This window comes from Tachypleus tridentatus, chromosome 3 (assembly GCF_004210375.1).
Source record: "Tachypleus tridentatus isolate NWPU-2018 chromosome 3, ASM421037v1, whole genome shotgun sequence".
Lineage (NCBI taxonomy): Eukaryota > Metazoa > Arthropoda > Merostomata > Xiphosura > Limulidae > Tachypleus > Tachypleus tridentatus.
Genome location: NC_134827.1, coordinates 52,636,483 through 52,659,235, shown reverse-complemented (window position 1 = coordinate 52,659,235; position 22,753 = coordinate 52,636,483). Strand labels below are relative to the sequence as shown.

Sequence of the window (22,753 nt, the reverse complement as noted above, 5' to 3'; positions counted from 1 at the left end):
TGTAGGTTTAACACTACATTAATGTATTGTTGTAATGTATTTACTGAACACATACAATGGTTCCCTTCAAGTAAAACATTTCATCTTGCTAATACTAAAAGTTGTCCAGATGTAAAACCTTGTGGTTCACTTTAGTTCTTTTATACATTCTGTTTTGTGTGTAACTGTTCAATGAGTTCTCACTGGTGTGACATTTTTACTGTAAAAACACACAGAATGTCAACTGATGTTATTTAAAGATCTGTATTTATAGGTTTAATCACTTATGAATTAAGGTTATATTTTTACTGTGACAACACAGAGTATGTCAACTTATGTTATTTAAAGATCTGTGTTCACAAGTGTAATCACCAGTCAACTAAGGTAACATTTTTATTATAACAACACATAGCATCAACTGATGTTATTTAAAGATCTGTTTACACAGGTTAATCACCAGTCAACTAAGGTAACATTTTTATTATAACAACACATAGCATCAACTGATGTTATTTAAAGATCTGTTTACACAGATTTAATCACATGAACTAAGGTAATGTTTTTACTGTAACAACACAGAATATCAACTGATGTTATTTAACTAAATTAATTCTACAAATAAAACCATTGTTTTTATGTTCATATGAGTAAGATGTTTACAGAAGTCTATTTTACAAAGATCTACTAATGTCATTGGTTATTTAAAGATATTAATATAGTATTTAAATATATCATTAAATACTGTAATCTACCCCTCTATCAATAAGCACTACATCTGTGAGACACTCAATTGTAATTTAACAGTTTATAAAACTTATCTCCAATAAAGTATGGAAGTGAAAGTTAGTGTTAACTGTAATGAAAGCCAAATGTACACAAGATGTTTATTCATCATCAGATGTTTAAATATGAAATTTTAGTTTCAATGACCATACCATGATTATTATTGTATATCCGTTTTACGTTTTGCATAAAACGTTGTTTTATATTTGACGACATATTTTTCAGTATGTTAATACACAAATCTTAATTATGTATGTGATTGGTGCAGCTTGTGTTAAATCTAAATGATATGCAGTTTTATAAGAAGTGTGGTAATTATTACAGTTTTACTGGGTGTGATATTACAAGGAATGTCTTATGTAATACCTGTAACATCTGTTGTAATTAGAGATGTGAATGTTGCATTGTGATTTATTTACAAGGTGATAGCTTGGGTGTTGTATTAATGAATCATTGTAAAATATTAGGTAATGATAGATTTTGTTTTTATCTTCCAATTATTTTATTAAGTGGTCTGGAAGAGCTAAAAGCTGTTTCCAGTTAACTACCTATTTTAATGGTATTAATACTTCTGCGTAGGTTTGTGATTTATTTCATGTTAATCAACAGGTTATGATGAATCAGGTGCTGTATGTAAAAGTTTCTTCTGATTTTGTCTCTGTTCTCCTAAAGACACATCCACTCCTTCAGTGTGCTAGTTTCAGTTTAAACTCACACCATTTTCTTCTACATGTTTTTGGTACTGTTAAGTATTAACCTTGTCGTTGAAGATTTTCTCTCACTATGATACAGTTGTTGAAACTTGAAGAAAAGTGAAACTAAATGAACTGTAACAGTATTTTCAACAACTCAACCAAAAAACACAAAACAGTTTAGTGGAAAGCAGTATTTTCAAGGTGATGTTTTAAAACTTTGTAAGCTTGTGATTGTATAATTTTAGGATATTATTTTCGAATGTATATCTGTTTTGGGAACTGTCATTACACTATGTACACAACCTGACAGTGTACTAGGATTAGACAGAATCATTAAACTATGTGCGCAACCTGAGAGTGTACTAGGACTAGACAGAATCATTAAACTATGTGCACAACCTGAGAGTGTACTAGGACTAGACAGAATCATTAAACTATGTGCACAACCTGACAGTGTACAGTGAATCATTAAACTAGCACAACCTGACTAGACTAGACAAATTCATTAAACTATGTGCACAACCTGACAGTGTACTAAGACTAGACAGAATCATTAAACTATGTGCACAACCTGACAGTGTACTAGGACTAGACAGAATCAATACACTGTTTGTCTAACCTAACTGTGTATTGGGATTGGTTAAAATTGTAACACTTTGTATTTGTCCTCGGTGTGTATGTCTATTGGAAATCCTTGATTTTTTTAATTTACACATTAGCAACTACATAATTAACGTTTTTGTATGCAATAACAAATGTGAAGTAACAAAACAAATATATGATGTTGAATCTAAATAAAAGTAATTTAGTTTTACATTTAAAATACTTGTCTTTTGTTTGTTTTATTAAGAATACCACAGTATTGATAGCAGTATAAATTATCCACATTTATTGAACATCATAACACTGTGTAACACAAATTTTGTTCCTGGACAGTATGTGTTATTTCTTAATTACTTATGCCGTAAACGTACAGAAAATGACCATTATTCCCTTCAAACTTTGTTTTTGTGACCTGGATAATGAAATTTAGAAATTCACCAATTTTCTATGTAAAAACAGGCACATTTACATAAGGTCTGAATAATACAACATATGAATCAAGATTTACATGTATTTATACCAAAGTTATAGAAAAATGTTTAGAAGTGAGTAGTTTTTCGATATTTGCGACTATAATGTAAATTACTTTCACGTATCAACCCCCAAATATAGTCTCCCATTATGTTTTCGTTATACGCTTCTAGGTTACAAAAAGCAAAGTTTGGAGCGAAAAGTAGGTCTTTTCCATTTACTTTAGGCATAAGCAATTGGAAAATAACACTTTCTGTCCAGGAACAAGAAAAAGTAAAAAAATTGTTACACAGTGTAATTAATTAAAGCTAAAATACAGGTTGGCCCGTAAGTCCATACCCGTCCATACGTTTTATATATCCAGTGTATCTGTGCTCTGTCACCAGTATTCTTGCGCTCATGTATCCACGTACTTGTCACAATACGCTCTTCAAGTGTAAATGGACTTACATCGGCCATATTTCTGTGAAAGAAAAGAAACAAATTTATAATACATGCGTAATTTAATATAACATCATAACATATGGATGGGTAGGGACTTATGGGCCACCCTGTATAAAAGCTGTTGATACACAAAAATGTTTTTGCTTTCGCTATTGAAACAGTCTGGGTAAACTTTTTACATATCCCACGAAATATTCGTAAGGTTTCCACTTTGCCTTATTTTAAGTGACCGGTTATATTTTCCTGTTTCACATGTAGTAACAGATTCAATTCACTCGACCACTTATTTTATAAGTTCCAACGTATCTTAAAACAAGTTCTTGTTTTCTTTGTGAGTGATCAGGAAACTTGTGACGTCAGACGGTGATGTGCACATTACTCGCATCATGGCGCTGCTAAATAGCGAACTGGTCAAAAGTAATAAGAAATTGTTAAAAAAAGAGAAAAGTTTTATATCTTCTTTCTCCCTTCCAAAGAAAAAATCGTATGAATGCTAAAAAGTAAAGTTGATATTGTTTCTTTCCTGAGAAATTTTTTGCAACTTTCACGGTGTAATGAAGTGAATTCTGTATATTTCAAAAATAGGGTTTCAGTATGTAACAAAACTTTGTTTCATTTATACAATTTACGATATTTTGTGTATGTTTGTGTAAAAATGTATCTTTGTGTGGGTGTGTTAAACATTCATGTAAATTATTTTTCTTTGGACGGATATAATGTTATACACGCACAATTTTATCATTTAATGTATATAATTCCGCTCACGGTAGTACTAACAAATCAATCAAAGTCACGATGTTAGAAAAACACGTAGGATCAGGAAATCTTGATATAAATGAATAAATAAATACCCTATAATCCATAATTTTACGTATTTACAAATACTAAAATCAGGGGCTCAGTGGACTCGGCACACACCCTATAGTCCCAGAACTTTTGGAAGGTAAGATCTAAGTTTGCTCCTGAACAAGAAAGGTCTACATTTAGAAACCAACCACAGTGTTTGAAAAGTTTTTTTTTTTTGAGATGCGTCAAAGTAAAAGAAATTTTCATTGGCAGGTAATACTGTATGAAATTAAACCTTATTTTTTTACAAAATACAACGATTTATATTGCCAATAATCTTGCTGACAAAATTTACTTACTGACATAACTTTGCATAAAATAGGGAATGAAATTATTCGACTAGAATTTGTTGTCATTAAAGCTTCATATTGACAGAGGGCGCTTTGGAATAATTGCGCGCTGAACGTAAACAACATTAATTAGTACTTCGTCGTTAGTAATAACTAAATGTAAGTGAAACGAAATTTATATTTAAGCAAGGATGATAATTAAATAAGTGTAATTCAACTAGTGAAAGTAGGCGTCTTGTACATAAACATTTAATAGTTAATTAGAGGTATTTTTAATTTTGTGCTTGTGAACTCGTAATCATGGATGTCCACACCGCATGAACTTAATAATTAATTCTAATTAATGTAAACTAATACTGTATAAAGCCAACCACCCTGTTAGTTTTTGAACAATTAAAGTGTTGTACCTGCAGCATAGCCAGTTGTCTTTACTAATTTAAACGTGACCTATAATTGCTATAAAGTACAGTACAAATAAATCACAGGCTTTGATTCTATCAATCTCTTGGGTAATCTCGTATAGAGTCATAGTTTATTTGTAAACTTAAAATAAATTAAATACTAATAAATACTATGGCAGAAAATAAGTGAGTTGCGGGTCATCCATCTCTTTAAAGGAAACTTTAAATTATCTTAAAATAGATTATTTCTCAAGTAAGAAGATAATAATCCAAGTGAGGCCTAAATAGTGTTAGAAATAATATAAACAGTTTAAAATAAGGAATCATTTCACATCCTTGAAAGATGTTTTTTCAAACCTAATTTCAGCAAGAGTAAAAATTTAAACTCGCTTATAATAAAAACTTCCTTACAACACCTATAAAGCTAGCCTACACTACTGCTTTTAGAAATTAGCTTCATAGGTCATCTGCTCTTTTAGAAGAGTCCATTTGTCTGTAATGGAGCCTTGTTTGTTTCATTGTTTAATTTATAACCTGTTGATATTATATTTTCAGTGATGGATTTGTACAGAGAGATAATTAACTTTTTTGCTTGTCTATAAATACACATTAAAATTATGTAACTAAGCTTTACTTTACTGTTCGTTTATCAGTTTTGTTTTTGTAGGCTGTTCGTCATTAATGTATCTGTTCATTTCAAAAGAAAGCTGAACGAAACTCTATGCTCTGTGTTACAATAAGTTTAGGTAAAAAATAAAATCTCTGCATCAACCAAAAGCATACACCTTTCTTGTTCTGATTCAAGGAAACATTGAGAATCTATGAAGATGGTATTAAAACTGGTTATCACGAGAATAGATGACACTAGGAATGATGGTATTAAAAACTGGTTATTACCATAATATATGACACGACTGACAATGATATTAAAAACTGGTTGTCACCAGAATATGTGACACGACTGACAATGATATTAAAAACTGTTTATCACCAGAATATGTGACACCAGGAATGATGGTATTAAAAACTGGTTGTCACCAGAATATGTGACACTGCTGACAATGATATTAAAAACTGTTTATCACCAGAATATGTGACACCAAGAATGATGGTATTAAAAACTTGTTATCACCAGAGTAGATGACACTAACAGATTTTAATGCTGTAGTTAGATAAGTCAAGCACTTGAGAAGTTTGCTGGTTATCACCAGAAGAGATGACAGTAGGAATGATGATATCTTAAAACCTGGTTACTACCAGGATAGATGACACTATCTGATATTGTAGTTAGATAAGTCAACCACATTTTTGTTACTCACTTCTTGTTTTCTTCACACAACTGGTCTCTAACACAGTTGTTCTGTCATAATAAGTTTTGAATATTAATGTTGAAGAAGTTAATAGAAAACAGATTTTTTTCTCTAGATATTCATCAACAAACAGAAATCAATGGAGAAATTCACTAAACTTGATGAAGAAGATGATAACTGGGAAGAGGTGATAATGGATGGGATGATAATAAGTAAGAAGCACTTGATGTGAACGTGTTATTGTATGGTAACACGTTATCTCTTGTTGTCCTTATTTATAGGTGAATACTGTTTGTAACAGAGCTATGTCATCTTTTATTGTTATTTGTATGTTAATAACATTTAGTTACTTACGTGTCCATATAAAGTCAGGTCCCCAATGTAACATATCACTGGTACTATAGGGTCTAACTTAAGTATCCATATAAGGTTAGGTTCCCAACATGTCACATCACTGGTAGTACAGGGTCTAACTAAGTATCCATATAAAGTCAGGTTCTCCAACATATCACATCACTGGTAGTACAGGGTCTAACTTAAGTATCCATATAAGGTTAGGTTCCCAACATGTAAAGTACAGGGTCTAACTTAAGTATCCATATAAAGTCAGGTTCTCCAACATATCACATCACTGGTAGTACAGGGTCTAACTTAAGTATCCATATAAAGTCAGGTTCCCAACATGTCACATCACTGGTAGTACAGGGTCTAACTTAAGTATCCAACAGGTTCCCAACATGTCACATCACTGGTAGTACAGGGTCTAACTTAAGTATCCATATAAAGTTAGGTTCCCAACATGTCACATCACTGGTAGTACAGGGTCTAACTTAAGTATCCATATAAAGTCAGGTTCCCAACATGTCACATTACTGGTAGTACAGGGTCTAACTTAAGTATCCATATAAAGTCAGGTTCCCAACATGTCACATCACTGGTAGTACAGGGTCAAACTTAAGTATCCATATAAAGTTATGCTCCCAACATGTCACATCACTGGTAGTACAGGGTCTAACTTAAGTATCCATATGAAGTTAGGTTCTTAACATATTACATCACTGGTAGTACAGAGTCTAACTTAAGTATCCATATGAAGTTAGGTTCCAAACATATCATATCACTGGTAGTACAGGGTCTAACTTAAGTATCCATATAAAGTTAGGTTCCAAACATATCACATTATTGGTAGTACAGGGTTGAACTTAAGTATCCATATAAAGTCAGGTTCCCAACATGTCACATCACTGGTAGTACAGGGTCAAACTTAAGTATCCATATGAAGTTATGTTCCCAACATGTCACATTACTGGTAGTACAGGGTCTAACTTAAGTATCCATATGAAAGTTCTTAACATATTACATCACTGGTAGTACAGAGTCTAACTTAAGTATCCATATGAAGTTAGGTTCTTAACATATCATATCACTGGTAGTACAGGGTCTAACTTAAGTATCCATATAAAGTTAGGTTCCAAACATATCACATTATTGGTAGTACAGGGTTGAACTTAAGTATCCATATAAAGTCAGGTTCCCAACATGTCACATCACTGGTAGTACAGGGTCTAACTTAAGTATCCATATAAAGTTAGGTTCCCAACATGTCACATTACTGGTAGTACAGGGTCTAACTTAAGTATCCATATAAAGTCAGGTTCCCAACATGTCACATTACTGGTAGTACAGAGTCTAACTTAAGTATCCATATAAAGTGAGGTTCCCAACATGTCACATTACTGGTAGTACAGGGTCTAACTTAAGTATCCATATAAAGTTAGGTTCTATCCATATAAAGTTAGGTTCTTAACATATTACATCACTGGTAGTACAGGGTCTAACTTAAGTATCCATATAAAGTTAGGTTCCCAACATATTACATCACTGGTAGTACAGGGTCTAACTTAAGTATCCATATAAAGTTAGGTTCCTAACATATTACATCACTGGTAGTACAGGGTCTAACTTAAGTATCCATATAAAGTTAGGTTCCGACATATCACATTACTGGTAGTACAGGGTTGAACTTAAGTATCCATATGAAGTTAGGTTCCCAACATGTCACATTACTGGTAGTGCAGGGTGTAACTTTAGTACCCATATAAAGTTATTTTCCCAACATATTACATCACTGGTAGTACAGGGGTCTGACTTAAGTATCCATATAAAGTCAGGTTTCCTATGTTTCACATCACTGGTACTATTAGTATGTGATTAGTTTGTTTAAAGTGCTTGTTAACTTTAGTTGTTTTCTTTCTGGCGTTTGGAGTAGCTAGATTGGATGAGAAGCGTGTCTGTGAATGTTTGTATTTTCTTCATCGTGATAAAAATGTAGAAATGCTATATATTCTGTTGTAATTTCTAACAGAAGTTTCTGTTATATATAATATAATGAAAGTAATATAGTTGTTTTTTAATATAGAGTGATTGCAATGCTTTTTTCATATTTTCACAGATGCCAAGGACCACAGTACTTCCAAAGGGCCCCATGAAAGAGCTATAGTCCATATTGATATTGACTGTTTTTACGCTCAGGTTGAAATGATAAAAGACCCAGAGTTAAAAACAAAACCTTTAGGTTAGTCACTAGATCAGTGTGATTTGTTTAAAATCCACATGTTTTAATAAGATAAATAATCATAACTTGCATTGTTTAATCACATGTACTGAGACCATCAGAGCTAATTGTCTGTCTTATTGATATCCCTTTTGTTGAAAAATTATTTGTAATTTTATCGTATGAAAGTTTCAAATTTGTGTTTGGTTTACATTTTTTCTTCTAATTGTGACTCAAATTACCTTCTAGCAAAATATTTTCCTGGATTGATTTTACTATTGATTTGTTTGGAAGAGGTATAAATTATATAATATACTGTGAAACTAACAATAGTTGATTGAGTAACGTGAATATTGGTTTTGGTTTTATTTAGGAATCAAACAGAAAAACTTAGTAGTTACCTGTAACTATGTAGCAAGAGAACTGGGAGTTCAAAAACTGATGTGTATCAAAGAAGCCATACAGATTTGTCCTCAGATTGTTCTGGTATGTGGAGAAGACCTAACGGACTATAGAGAAGCTTCCTACAAGGTGACAAGTGAGTGACATGAAATATACAGTGTACATCAGTGTCTTATAGCATGACAGGTGAGTGATGTTAAATACACAGTGTACATCAGTGTCTTATAGTATGACAGGTGAGTGACATTAAATATACAGTGTACATCAGTGTCTTATAGTATGACAGGTGAGTGATGTTAAATATACAGTGTACATCAGTGTCTTACAGTATGACAGGTGAGTGACATTAAATATACAGTGTACATCAGTGTCTTACAGCATGACAGGTGAGTGATGTTAAATACACAGTGTACATCAGTGTCTTATAGTATGACAGGTGAGTGACATTAAATATACAGTGTACATCAGTGTCTTGTAGTGTGACAGGTGAGTGACATTAAATACACAGTGTACATCAGTGTCTTATAGCATGACAGGTGAGTGACATTAAATATACAGTGTACATCAGTGTCTTGTAGTGTGACAGGTGAGTGACATTAAATATACAGTGTACATCAGTGTCTTATAGTATGACAGGTGAGTGACATTAAATATACAGTGTACATCAGTGTCTTATAGTATGACAGGTGAGTGACATTGAATACACAGTGTACATCAGTGTCTTATAGTATGACAGGTGAGTGATGTTAAATATACAGTGTACATCAGTGTCTTATAGTATGACAAATTTTCACAGTTATTTTATACTTTAGAATATTCAAAATCAGATTTTTTGTATAAGTTTGATTATGTGTTATAAAAGTAACACATGTAGGAAATCTCTGTGTTCTTCTAGGAATTTTAGAGGAGTTCTCACCGTTAGTGGAGCGTCTTGGGTTTGATGAAAATTTTATTGATGTAACAAGTTTGGTACATAGCCACCAAAGAACCGATATCATTGGGAATGGTGCAGAATCGTTAATTAGTGGTCATATCTATTTGGAAGGTAAATTTATTTCATAGACTGACAGGTACTAAACAGGTCAATATGAAGGTTATTGACTCTATAGATTGACAGGTACTAAACAGGTTAATACATAGGTTATTGACTCTATAGATTGACAGGTACTAAACAGGTTAATACATAGGTTATTGATTCTATAGATTGACAGGTACTAAACAGGCTAATATGAAGGTTATTGTCCTCATAGATTGACAGGTACAAAACAGGTTAATATGTAGGTTATTGACTCTATAGATTGACAGGTACTAAACAGGTTAATATGAAGGTTATTATTTTTATAGATTGACAGGTACAAAACAGGCCAATATGAAGGTTATTGACTTCATACATTGACAGGTACTAAACAGGTTAACATGAAGGTTATTGACTCTGTAGATTGACAGGTACTAAACAGGTTAATATGAATTATTATTAAAGTTTTGGTAGCACCTGAGTAACTATATAACATTATGTTATTTTCGTAATTTCGAGAGTACATTACAGAAAACGTTGGATCTGCTGGAATCTGTGATTAAGAAAATGTAAAGATTTACTTTCATGAAGTTGGATGTTGGTCAGTGATCTTGACATGTGATCTGTTATTAAGTAGGTTCTTTGTTTGTAAATTTGGTATAACTCAGGTGACAAGTGTTATATCCTAACATTGATGAAAGTTTTTGTTGATGGTATAACTCAGGTGACAAGTGCTATATCCCAACATTGATGAAAGTTTTTGTTGATGGTATAACTCAGGTGACAAGTGCTATATCCTAATATAGATGAAAGTTTTTGTTGATGGTATAACTCAGGTGACAAGTGCTATATCCTAATATTGATGAAAGTTTTTGTTGATGGTATAACTCAGGTGACAAGTGCCATATCCTAACATTGATGAAAGTTTTTGTTGATGATATAACTCAGGTGACAAGTGCTATATCCTAACATTGATGAAAGTTTTTGTTGATGGTATAACTCAGGTGACAAGTGCTATATCCTAACATTGATGAAAGTTTTTGTTGATGGTATAACTCAGGTGACAAGTGCTATATCCTAACATTGATGAAAGTTTTTGTTGATGGTATAACTCAGGTGACAAGTGCTATATCCCAACATTGATGAAAGTTTTTGTTGATGGTATAACTCAGGTGACAAGTGCTATATCCTAATATAGATGAAAGTTTTTGTTGATGGTATAACTCAGGTGACAAGTGCTATATCCTAATATTGATGAAAGTTTTTGTTGATGGTATAACTCAGGTGACAAGTGCTATATCCTAACATTGATGAAAGTTTTTGTTGATGGTATAACTCAGGTGACAAGTGCTATATCCTAACATTGATGAAAGTTTTTGTTGATGGTATAACTCAGGTGACAAGTGCTATATCCTAACATTGATGAAAGTTTTTGTTGATGGTATAACTCAGGTGACAAGTGCTAGATCCTAACATTGATGAAAGTTTTTGTTGATGGTATAACTCAGGTGACAAGTGCTATATCCTAACATTGATGAAAGTTTTTGTTGAAAATGTTTCACTAAACACTGCCACCTATAGGAAGTGGAGCACTCCCTGAACCTTGCAGCTGTGGTTGTTATTCTCGACTTCAAGAAGCGTCGCACATAGCTCAAGAAATACGAAACAGGATTTACCAGGAATTAGGTCTCACAACGTGTGCCGGCATTGCTCATAACAAACTTTTAGCAAAACTGGTGTGTGGCTCTCACAAGCCGAATCAACAAACCACACTTTTTCCCCAACATGTTGGACATCTGTTGAAATCTCTGAATACTGTGAAAGACATTCCAGGTAACACTAAAATTGAGTTTAAGTGAAGGTTTGATATTTATTTTCTGTGATATATTAATGATAAATTTTTAACTGGGTTTCAGATTTGTTTGATGGATGTCATATACTCACGGGTTTAAATGCATTTTTTATTTATATGTTGTCATCTTGTTAGGTATTGGCTCGGCAATGTATAAAAACCTCAGTGAAATGAATATAAACTTGGTTGGAGATCTTCAGCTGTGTGATCTTTCATCTCTAGAAGAAACTGTAGGATCAGATCAGGCTAGACGATTAAAAAATCTTTCTTTTGGTGTTGATGAAACTCCCGTTATTTCGTCAGGAAAACCTCAAGTGAGTTTTTTATTTTAGTTATTACAGTTTGTGTTTTGTCAGTTGATGACTCACAACTGTCTATGTAAAATTTGTTAACATTCTGTAATATCAGCGTGCATTACTGTATAGTAGTTAACTGTTGTTTGTTTCTTTTTTTTACAATTTTCAGAATATTTTATTGTACTTACAGTTCGTTACTTCTAACCAGAGTAATGTATATTCACAGTTAATAGTGGTTGGTTATATCTAACCACAGTAATGTAGTGGTTCTTTTATCACCTGGTATTTTGTTAGTCACATAGCCTCGAAGATACCTTCCAGAAATGCTCAACAGTTTCAGAATGTCGTCAGAGACTGGGATTATTACTTCAACGGCTTTTCAAAAGGTTTGATACTTTACATGTTGACCAGTTCTTTTCAAAAGGTTTGATACTTTACATGTTAGTTCATGTTGACCAGTTCTTTTAAAAGGTTTGATACTTTACATGTTGACCAGTTCTTTTAAAAGGTTTGATACTTTACATGTTGACCAGTTCTTTTAAAAGGTTTGATACTTTACATGTTGACCAGTTCTTTTAAAAGGTTTGATGTTGACCAGTTCTTTTAAAAAGGTTTGATACTTTACATGTTGACCAGTTCTTTTAAATGGTTTGATACTTTACATGTTGACCAGTTCTTTTAAAAAGGTTTGATACTTTACATGTTGACCAGTTCTTTTCAAAAGGTTTGATACTTTACATGTTGACCAGTTCTTTTCAAAAGGTTTGATACTTTACATGTTGACCAGTTCTTTTAAAAAGGTTTGATACTTTACATGTTGACCAGTTCTTTTCAAAAGGTTTGATACTTTACATGTTGACCAGTTCTTTTAAAAGGTTTGATACTTTACATGTTGACCAGTTCTTTTAAAAGGTTTGATACTTTACATGTTGACCAGTTCTTTTAAAAGGTTTGATACTTTACATGTTGACCAGTTCTTTTAAAAGGTTTGATACTTTACATGTTGACCAGTTCTTTTAAAAGGTTTGATACTTTACATGTTGACCAGTTCTTTTCAAAAGGTTTGATACTTTACATGTTGACCAGTTCTTTTCAAAAGGTTTGATACTTTACATGTTGACCAGTTCTTTTAAAAAGGTTTGATACTTTACATGTTGACCAGTTCTTTTCAAAAGGTTTGATACTTTACATGTTGACCAGTTCTTTTCAAAAGGTTTGATACTTTACATGTTGACCAGTTCTTTTAAAAAGGTTTGATACTTTACATGTTGACCAGTTCTTTTCAAAAGAAATTTCCTCCACATAACTTTTTTAAACACTTTTATACTTTAATGATGTAACTGTAACCAAGAGATGTTTGTATTAAGTTGTTAGTATAAATCACTTTGAGTGCTTTAAAGATGTTACTCTAACCAAGAGATGTTTGTATTAAGTTGTTAGTATAAATCACTTTCAACACTTTAAAGATGTTACTCTAACCAAGAGATGTTTGTATTAAGTTGTTAGTATAAATCACTTTGAGTACTTTATAGATGTTACTCTAACCAAGAGATGTTTGTATTAACTTGTTAGTATAAGTCACTTTGAGTACTTTAAAGATGTTACTTTGAATCACTTTGAGTACTTTAAAGATGTTACTCTAACCAAGAGATGTTTGTATAAAGATGTAAGTATAAATCACTTTGAGTAATTTAAAAATGTTACTCTAACCAAGAGATGTTTGTATTAAATTGTTAGTAATTGATCATAATGGAACATATTGGTTCCAGTTTGTTTGAAATAAACAACAGACAACAACATAAGAATTGAACATAATGGAACATATTGGCTCACGTTTGTTTGTTATAAACAAGAGAGAACAATGTGATAATTGACCGTAATGGAACTTATCAGTTCCAGTTTGTAATAAACAATAACATAATTGAACATATGGACTTTAGTTCTTTTGTAATGAACAACAGACAACAAAATAAGAATTGACGATAATGGTATGTATCGACTCCACCAGAGGTGGACATTATAAAATCTAAGTAAGTAATGTTGGGGTTAAAAGTATTTTGTGTAAAGACTAACAGGTTAATTTGAGGCGTCTCATAATGAAGTTAAAACATGTTTGTTGTTGTGAACTCTTGAGGTTGTTTATGGGGAAAGTTCTAACATTTGATCAGAGTTTTTGTATGGACATCAATATTTTTAAAGTCTTTAAAATCAGAATAGTTATTTTTGGTTTATCATTGTTTATTTTTTAACTATGTTTCTTAGTTCTGTTTAAAACAGTATTATTATATTTTTATTTTGGACTTCTTTTGAAAGTTGCTGGTTTTTAATTTACAGAATAGTTGAAGATGGCCGTTTTCTCATGTTGTGAAGTTGACAATTAGAAAATATTATCATAAGTTGCAACAGTCAAGTAGGGAGATTCGCCAGTGTGGGCTGCCTCAAGGCCTGATGAACAAGTTATTTACTGGTATAGTTAGAAGTTTGTAGATATTTACTTGTTTAGTCTAAAGAAGACAAGTTTATGTTTAAAAATTCGAACATTTTGTGTTCATTCTTACATATAGTGTGATATTTATGTTTTAGCGAACTATTTGAAGTTTTTTTTCTGTAATTGTGTATCTCTTAAAGAAAAGAACTTTTATTATAGGAGTGTAATCACAGACTTAACCCTGAGTTTGTGTCATGATTGAAAATTTATATAAAGAAAGAGAAACCATAACATGTGTTGGTTTATAAACAATTATCTTCTTTATGTGAAACAGACTAATAATCAGATAATAAAATTTCATATTAGGAGTTTAATGGTAACTCGTCTGAGTTGTGTCTGTGACTCACTGAACTTTGAAATGAAGGAAAATAAGAAAGCAAACATTGTTTTCATTTAAAAAATACTGTATTATTAATGTTTGTGTGATATGTTTGAACAGTGTTTGTTAAATTTTGACTCAAGTTTGAATGTTATTTTCTTTGTTTAGTAAGTTTGAACAGTGTTTATTAAGTTTTGCCTGAAGTAATTCATGGTTTGTTTTACAGGTACCAATGATGAGGAACTTGTTCATGGAAAGGTTATAGATATTTTGATGAAGCTTTTCCACAAGATGGTAGATGAGAGTAATCCATTTCATCTTACCCTGCTGGGGATTTCTTTTACCAAGTTTATTGAACAGAATAATAATTCTCAAAGTATTTTAAACTTTTTCACACCCAAGTCTTCTGGGATTTCTTCACAAGAACCAGTTCATGAAGATCACTTTCATTCAAGGAGACCTCTAGTGTCCAATCACAGTTTTACAAAAATGTGTGTGTGTTCTGATGATGAGTTTAATTCATCAACTTTCCATGAAAAACAAAGGGGAAGAGACGACGGGTCTAGTCCTGGTCCTAAACGACTGTGTGTGGATAAAACTGTTTTTGGAGAAAAGAAGCTTTCTAATGTTTGGAGATCATTTTTCAATCTGCCTGATGCACCTTTGTCGTTTGTAGAGACTGGTAAAAGTGTAAAGAAATCTCTATTAACTAACCAATCTCTAAAGGTTAGTTCATCATCTGATGCTCATCGAACATGTGTACTTGATGGTGAGCATCATAATGCTGACCAGTCAGCACTCCTATTTAGCAAGTCTAATGTAACAGATGGTCTTCCACTCGGAATTGACTATTCCACTTTCAAGGAATTACCATATGACCTTCAACAGGAATTATTATTTAGTTGGAAACTAAATCCGCAACCATCATTTAAGAGCCATGAAGAACAGTCCACCGCCCATAGGTCTTTTAATCTCAGTACAAGTTGTGTGAACCCATCTGATAAAAACACATATGATAAGTTAGCCAGTTGTCCAACAGGAGTGGACAAGACAGTGTTTGCAGAATTGCCAACAGAAGTCCAAGCAGAATTGATGACACAGTGGAAAGTGGAATCATCCAGGAAAAGAAAATCAAAGACAAATGTAAAAACTTTGGATGGATACTTCAAGAAAAAAACATCCAAGCAGAATGACTTGGACTTGACATTCTAATAAATCTTAAAGTTGTTGGGAACAGAACTGTGTTGAATTTTGAAGAAATCGTTTAAAGTCCTGTGTTTTAGAATAGTTCAAAGAGATAAAAAACTTTCATCAAACAGAATATCTGTAATAAAGAAGAAGAGAGAATTGTGCCAGTTATGTCTGTGTAGAAATATCTCCAGTCTGCAAGTCTGATGGTTTATAACACAAAAAATCATCAAGGTTTCAATATCCAGGGTGGGCACAGCACTTTCTGCTTAAGTACAACAAGTTGTTAAAACGTTTGACACCTAGGGTTAAAATGGTTAACATTTATGAGTTCAAGAATAATTTTATCACAATTTTGAAACTGTAATTTAACGGGTGCATATATTAAATTGTATAAGGAGTTAAAACAAGAAGGAACCTGTGAATATTCTTAGAGAGAGAAGAAGTGATGGTAAATGTTCATCTTGTTACTGAGTGTTGAGTAACAACACATGACTTTATAATGGCTACTCTGGTTCCTCCTAGTTGGTCATTTGAAACTAGGGACAGTGAAACATTACTTCTATCTTGTGCTGACAAACATGTAACATGACTAGAAGACTCGTGAGTGGAACCTCTTACATTTATGTCCAGCTAAACTCTCCTAGTCTGTAAATAAAGAAACAAAATTTAAATAAAACATTTTTTCTAACAATAACTAAATTTTGGGTTTTATTACTTACACTTCTAATGAGGAAGTAGGACCATCAGTGTGAGCTTTTCTGTTTACGTAAACAGTGTGATGTCGGATGAGATATACAATGTTTCTTAAAATGATGATGCTATGTGTGTGTGTGTTTATATATACATGGGTGTAATATGTCAACCCTTCTCAAGCAACCATAACTTATCATTTTGAAGTCTATAAAACATGTTGCTTTTCTAAATGGAACAATACTTTCAAGTTTGTAACTGTGTTTCTCATCACTCTTTTTGTAGAGTGAAAAACGATAAGACTGATAAAAATTTATTTTTCCTATTAGTTTGGTATCAACTGTATCTTACAATGACAACCACTAATATAAATATAACTTCCATTGGTCAAGACTATACACAGTACAGTAGTTTTTGTTTTACAGGTTTCTTTTATGTAATATTTTCAATATCTTGTTAGGCTTCATATTGAAGGTTTTTTAACATAAAATATTCTAATGATTGTTGTTATTGTGTTTGCAAATAACATGTACACTTAGTGAGGGCAATGTCATAAGTTGAGGAAACTTTGTTTGTTTGTTTGTTTTGGAATTTCGCACAAAGCTACTCGAGGGCTATCTGTTCTAGCCGTCACTAATTTAGCAGTGTAAGACTAGAGGGAAGGCAGCTAGTCATCACCACCCACCGCCAACTCTTGGGCTACTCTTTTACCAACGAATAGTGGGATTGACCGTCACAATATAACGCCCCCACGGCTGGGAGGGCGAGCATGTTTAGCGCGACGAGGGCACGAACCCGCGACCCTCGGATTACGAGTCGCACGCCTTACGCGCTTGGCCATGCCAGGCCCTGAGGAAACTGATATGTGGAAATGTCAAATGTGCTACTTTAGCTGAATTGGACATTCTTAGTGGAAGAATCTTATATTTACTGTAGGTAGGAGAGCCTGTGCCCTCAAACATTGAAGGGTATTCAAATGAATGTTTGGTAAGTGGTGTTTAATATAATGCAAAAATAGAATGATATCCTTTGTTTTTTATCCCTATCAGTTAATACATAAACTTTGTTTAATTAAAGTTTGGTTGTACTGAATTACGATCACTCTCACGGTTCATTGAACGTCTGGTTTTGCAACCTCACTTGTCCCTAAATAGGTTGTTTCAAGTGAATCAGGAGTGTGGCCTGCCCTTGTGCCAAAGCAGAAATGGTCCAACTTTTTAAGTCCTGGACAGCTTGGCTTTGTTTTTGTTGTGTGTAAGAGAACAAACTCTTCCATAAAGGTTTGATTTGTTTTGAATTTCACACAAAGTTACATGAGGGCTATCTGCACCAGCCATCCCTAATTTAGCAGTGCAAGACTGGAGGGAAGACAGCTAGTCATCACCACCCACCAACAACTCTTGGGCTACCCTTTTACCAACGAATAGTGGGATTGACTGTTGCATTATAACGCCACCACGGCTGAAAGGGTGAGCATGTTTGGTGCAACGGAGATTCGAACCCTCGACCCTCATATTACGAGTTGAACGCCTTAACCCACCTGGCCATGCCGGGCCCATCTTCGTAATATTACATCTTTAAATATAAGAGAATCACTAGAGAAAGGTATTATTAAACAGATGAAGGAACATTAAGTGAAAGCATTAATAGTTACTGTGATGCAATAAACATTGATCAAGGATTGTGTAAATATAACAATATCACATGGCAGGAAAAAATGTTTTACTTAGTAAGTCTTGCTGGGTGCGGCAGTATGTCTACGGATTTACAACGCTAAAATCAGGGGTTCGATTCCCCCCGGTGGACTCAGCAGATAGCTCAATGTGGTTTTGCTATAACAAAACACACGTCTTGCTGGCAGCCCCAGAAGAGTATTTTTTAAAGTAAAAGCTGTTGACGGCTTCAATTAATTTTTAAAACTATGTAAATATGAAACGTTGGTTTTAATTATTTGTTAAATTTTACCTTAATTATTATCGCGTTAGCTTCAAGTAATCCTATAATATATTTTTCTCTATTATGGGGAAGAACAGATATAAATGACCAGATTTGTTTTTCACAGGTTTTTCTTTATTTTTGTGCTTTCCAAGGTAAATGTTAATAAATGCGATGGAAAATTAGAAAATCGAATGTTTTCTATACCTACAATTGTTTCCTATTTTCTTGCATTATAATCACAAATACTTTTCAACGTTGGAACGTTAAACCAAACCTAATGCCCTGTTTTGTTACGCGGGAAATACGAAAATACAAACACGTGCAACTTTTTTCAAAAGTAAGAGGCGCGCTTTGTGCCGCGACCTCTTTGGAAAAATCTACAAGACTACCGTACACCACTATTAACAGTACACGCTCACACGATCGTTAAGAAACTAAGAAATTTAAACCAACGAATTATTAATAGAAGAAATGACATTTATTTTATTCAACAATGTAGAAAAGAACAACTAACCCCTAATTTTGTAAAGGTAAAACTTTCAAAAAATTTTAACACATACACAAACATTATCCAAAATTTACAGAAAAAACTACTTAAAGCCATGTTGAACACAAAATACAAAGAACTACATGACTTACAAAAACAAAAAATGAACCTAGACCATCAACTGGCATGCTGCATTAAACCAGAGATTTACGGACTTATACAACGAAACATAAACCAAATCCATACTAAGAACGACAGAGACAAAAAGATCTGCCACAACAAAAAACTAGAAAAACTAAGATGCAAACAACAGAAAAGACACCAAAACGACAAACCGTTGACTAACTTTATAATTAACAGATCCGACCGACAATTAAACACAGGTGAGATACATCTACTTAACAAAGGACTCAACTTCGCAATAGCACCTAGGTACATTCCAACCATAGAAATCAAAACATGTTTAGAAGACCTAGCCAGGAGACTTGTGATACTTTCTACAGAGAAGAAAAACAAGGAAACAACCAACAGAAAGAAGACAACTTAGATAATTTTATTGACATCCAACAGCCAAACTTCCCAGGTAAAACTACAAATTTATATTTTCCAGAAACACTTAAAAACAACATCTTAAACGATTTTTTCAAATAATTTTCTCACAAAACCATCAACATAATTTCACAAAACAGAAAACTAAAAAAACAACCTTACAAAAGAGACATTAATTCCATTAAAAACCTAAAACAAGACAAAAACATAAAAATTCTAAAAGCAGATAAAGGTAACGCTATAGTCATAATGAACACGAATGAATACATCCAAAAATGAATAACATCCTATCAGACGCGAACAAATTTAAACCAATACACACAAATCCAACAAAGACACACGAGACGCAACTGAACAAATTACTACTACAAATGAAAAAAGCCAACACAATTTCACAAACACTTTATTGCTACCTACGTAAAACCGACTCACGCACACCGCAAATATACGGCATCCCCAAACCTCATAAACCAGATTGTCCATTACGACCAATAATGTCCACATATGAATCGTTTAATTACAATCTTGGTAAATACATAGCATGGACATTCTCCAAATATGTAACATCAGCCAGCTCATTCATCAAAGACTCTTTTAATTTCAAGTCTAATCTAAATCAACTTAATGGCCAGTTTCGATGTTATATCCCTCTTTACAGAAGTTCCAACCACTGAAGCCTGCAAGATAGCCTTAGAACTCTATATCCGAGACCCTAACCCAACCATAGAAATTCCCAGTAACCAGTTAGCAACCCTCATAGAATTCACCACGATAAAGACAAACTTCATGTTCAACAACCAAAACTATATACAAACAAATGGCCTAAGCATGGGCAACCCAGTATCACCAGTTCTAGCCAATATTTTTATGACACAAGTTGAAACACAAGCAATTAACACAGCATTACATCCACCACTATACTGGTACAGATATGTAGATGACACGGTTGCGGGATTCAAATCTACAGAACACATACTTAATTTTTTCAATCACATTAACTCTATACATCCCAACATTAACTTCACATGTGAACAGGAAGAAAGCAATCAAATATCATTTCTTAACCTCAAAATTACAAGAACTGACACACAATTCAAAACAGACATCCACCGAAAAATCACCCCTACTGGACTATACATTCCTTGGAACTCAGCACATGAAACAAAACAAAAACTCAACATACTAAGAAACTAAATAAACACAGCCATAAAACTATGCTCACCAGATAAAATTAACGATGAATTAGACAAAATAACACAATACTTCATCAACATCAATAAGTTTCCTCCACAAACCGTAGAAAACATTATACGCACACACCTAGACAGAAAGCAAAATCAACCAACTAAAGTAAATACAGCTCACGAATCAAAAAACCACGAAACCATATACTGCTGTATACCATATATTCCTGACATCAGCAAACAAATAACCAACATTTGGAAAAATTAGTAACAAAATATGACATTCCAGTTAATACCAAATTTATTCAAAAACCAGGCACAAAACTGAGGTCTATACTATGTAAAAACTACACTGACAAACACCACACCAATATTATTTATAAAATACAATGTGATAACTGCCACGACTTCTATATTGGAGAAACAAGTAGGAAAATAGAAACCAGATTCAAAGAACATAAAAAGTCACCTTCACACGCTTTCGAACACTGCAAGTCCAATAAACAGAACATAACCATAGAAAACACTCAAATACTAAATAAAGAAACAAACATAAACAAATGCAAAATTAAAGAAGCCTTCCTTATACAACAACTTAAACCCAAAATAAACCAATATAAAGGAACGTCTTTATACCTATATTAAATATATAATAAAATAAATAATATAAAATTATATATTCAAACATCTAACACTTCCCTCTACATTCCGACACTCAGTTACACAACCCCTTCCAAAGATGTGGTCAGCTTCCGGTCAGTTACGTCTTTCTTTCTTTGTGAACCTGACGATGACCTAAGAAGGTCGAAACGTTGTTCGCTCTTCTATGTAAAATATTTTCTCAACCCAAACGAGCCGTCTTTGCATATAAATTTCTCAACAAGTGAGTTTCTCGACATCACTGAATCTACAAGATTGTTTATGGTGTTAATTTTGGTAATTTAGTATAAAAATAACCAAGGCCTAGTATTTGTCTTATGCTAACTGGATCTGCCTTTACAAAATTAAACGCTAAAATTTTAATTTAAATTTACGTCTAGGCTTTAAGATATGATACTTTGTAACATGTGTAAACTGTAAAGTTTTCGATTGATTTTGAAGAGCATTACAAATATTTTTATGATTCGGAATTATTTCTCCTCATGTTTCATGTGTAGAAACACGAATAAAACGTAGCTAAATCCGAAGTACTTGTAACATGCTGTAATAATTAATAAAAAGAAGCACTATCAAGTTAATTAATGACGAATGTAAACGTATCAAGGTAATTTTTAGAATAATAATAATCCTATTAGCAGGTAGAGGTAGGTTTTCATCAAATTGTCCAAACTACTCGCACCTCTTTTAACGGAGCCGATGTACGAAAGAAAGAAAATATTAATCAAACTTTAAAACAATTAATTTAGTGTGTATGTGTCAAATACTTTACAATACACGTTATGCAAGTTTCATTCCTGATGGGGTCCATATATTTTTAAACGCATTTCGTAAAGATTCTGTATGCAATTATTTGTTCGTGAGTCTACTAATTAAAGACGAACTTTTCCATTGCCTTTTCCACAGAAAATCAGTAATTTCATTTTTTATTATTAGTTCTTGTTTTCTCTCTTGGTGTTATGACAGGTAAAAATATAAAACAAATGAGCACCAGGTTGTTTGTGTGGACACATCTACACTAAATGATATGAGGCCCGGCATAACCAGGTGTTAAAAGCGTTCGACTCGTAACCTGAGGGTTGCCGGATCGAATCCTCGTCACACCAAACACACCCGCACTTTCAGCCGTGGGGGCCTTATAATGTTATGGACAATTCCACTATTCGTTGCTAAAAGAGTAGCCCAACAATTAGCGGTGGGTGGTAATGACTAGCTGCCTTCCCTCTAGTCTTACACTGCTAAATTAGGGGACGACTAGCGCAGATAACCCTCGTGTAGCTTTGAGTGAAATTAAAAAAAAACAACGACA

At 33.1% G+C, this 22,753-nt stretch overlaps 1 long non-coding RNA gene and 1 pseudogene across 2 annotated transcripts in view; one reads left to right on the top strand and one right to left on the bottom strand.

Moving 5' to 3' along the window:
* LOC143246854 (uncharacterized) overlaps positions 1-22,753 on the top strand; it is a 66,530-nt pseudogene that overhangs the window by 7,567 nt on the left and 36,210 nt on the right. Inside the window, exons 3-8 of the transcript XR_013026204.1 lie at positions 8,275-8,397; positions 8,750-8,914; positions 9,674-9,823; positions 11,375-11,626; positions 11,781-11,959; positions 12,236-12,327. The product of XR_013026204.1 is annotated as an uncharacterized LOC143246854 (transcript). The remainder of the gene's footprint in view (positions 1-8,274; positions 8,398-8,749; positions 8,915-9,673; positions 9,824-11,374; positions 11,627-11,780; positions 11,960-12,235; positions 12,328-22,753) is intronic.
* On the bottom strand, positions 1,659-3,334 carry LOC143246855 (uncharacterized). The gene is made up of 3 exons (XR_013026205.1): positions 3,191-3,334; positions 1,981-2,994; positions 1,659-1,904 (listed from the first exon to the last, which is right to left on the bottom strand). It is a non-coding gene; the product is annotated as an uncharacterized LOC143246855 (long non-coding RNA).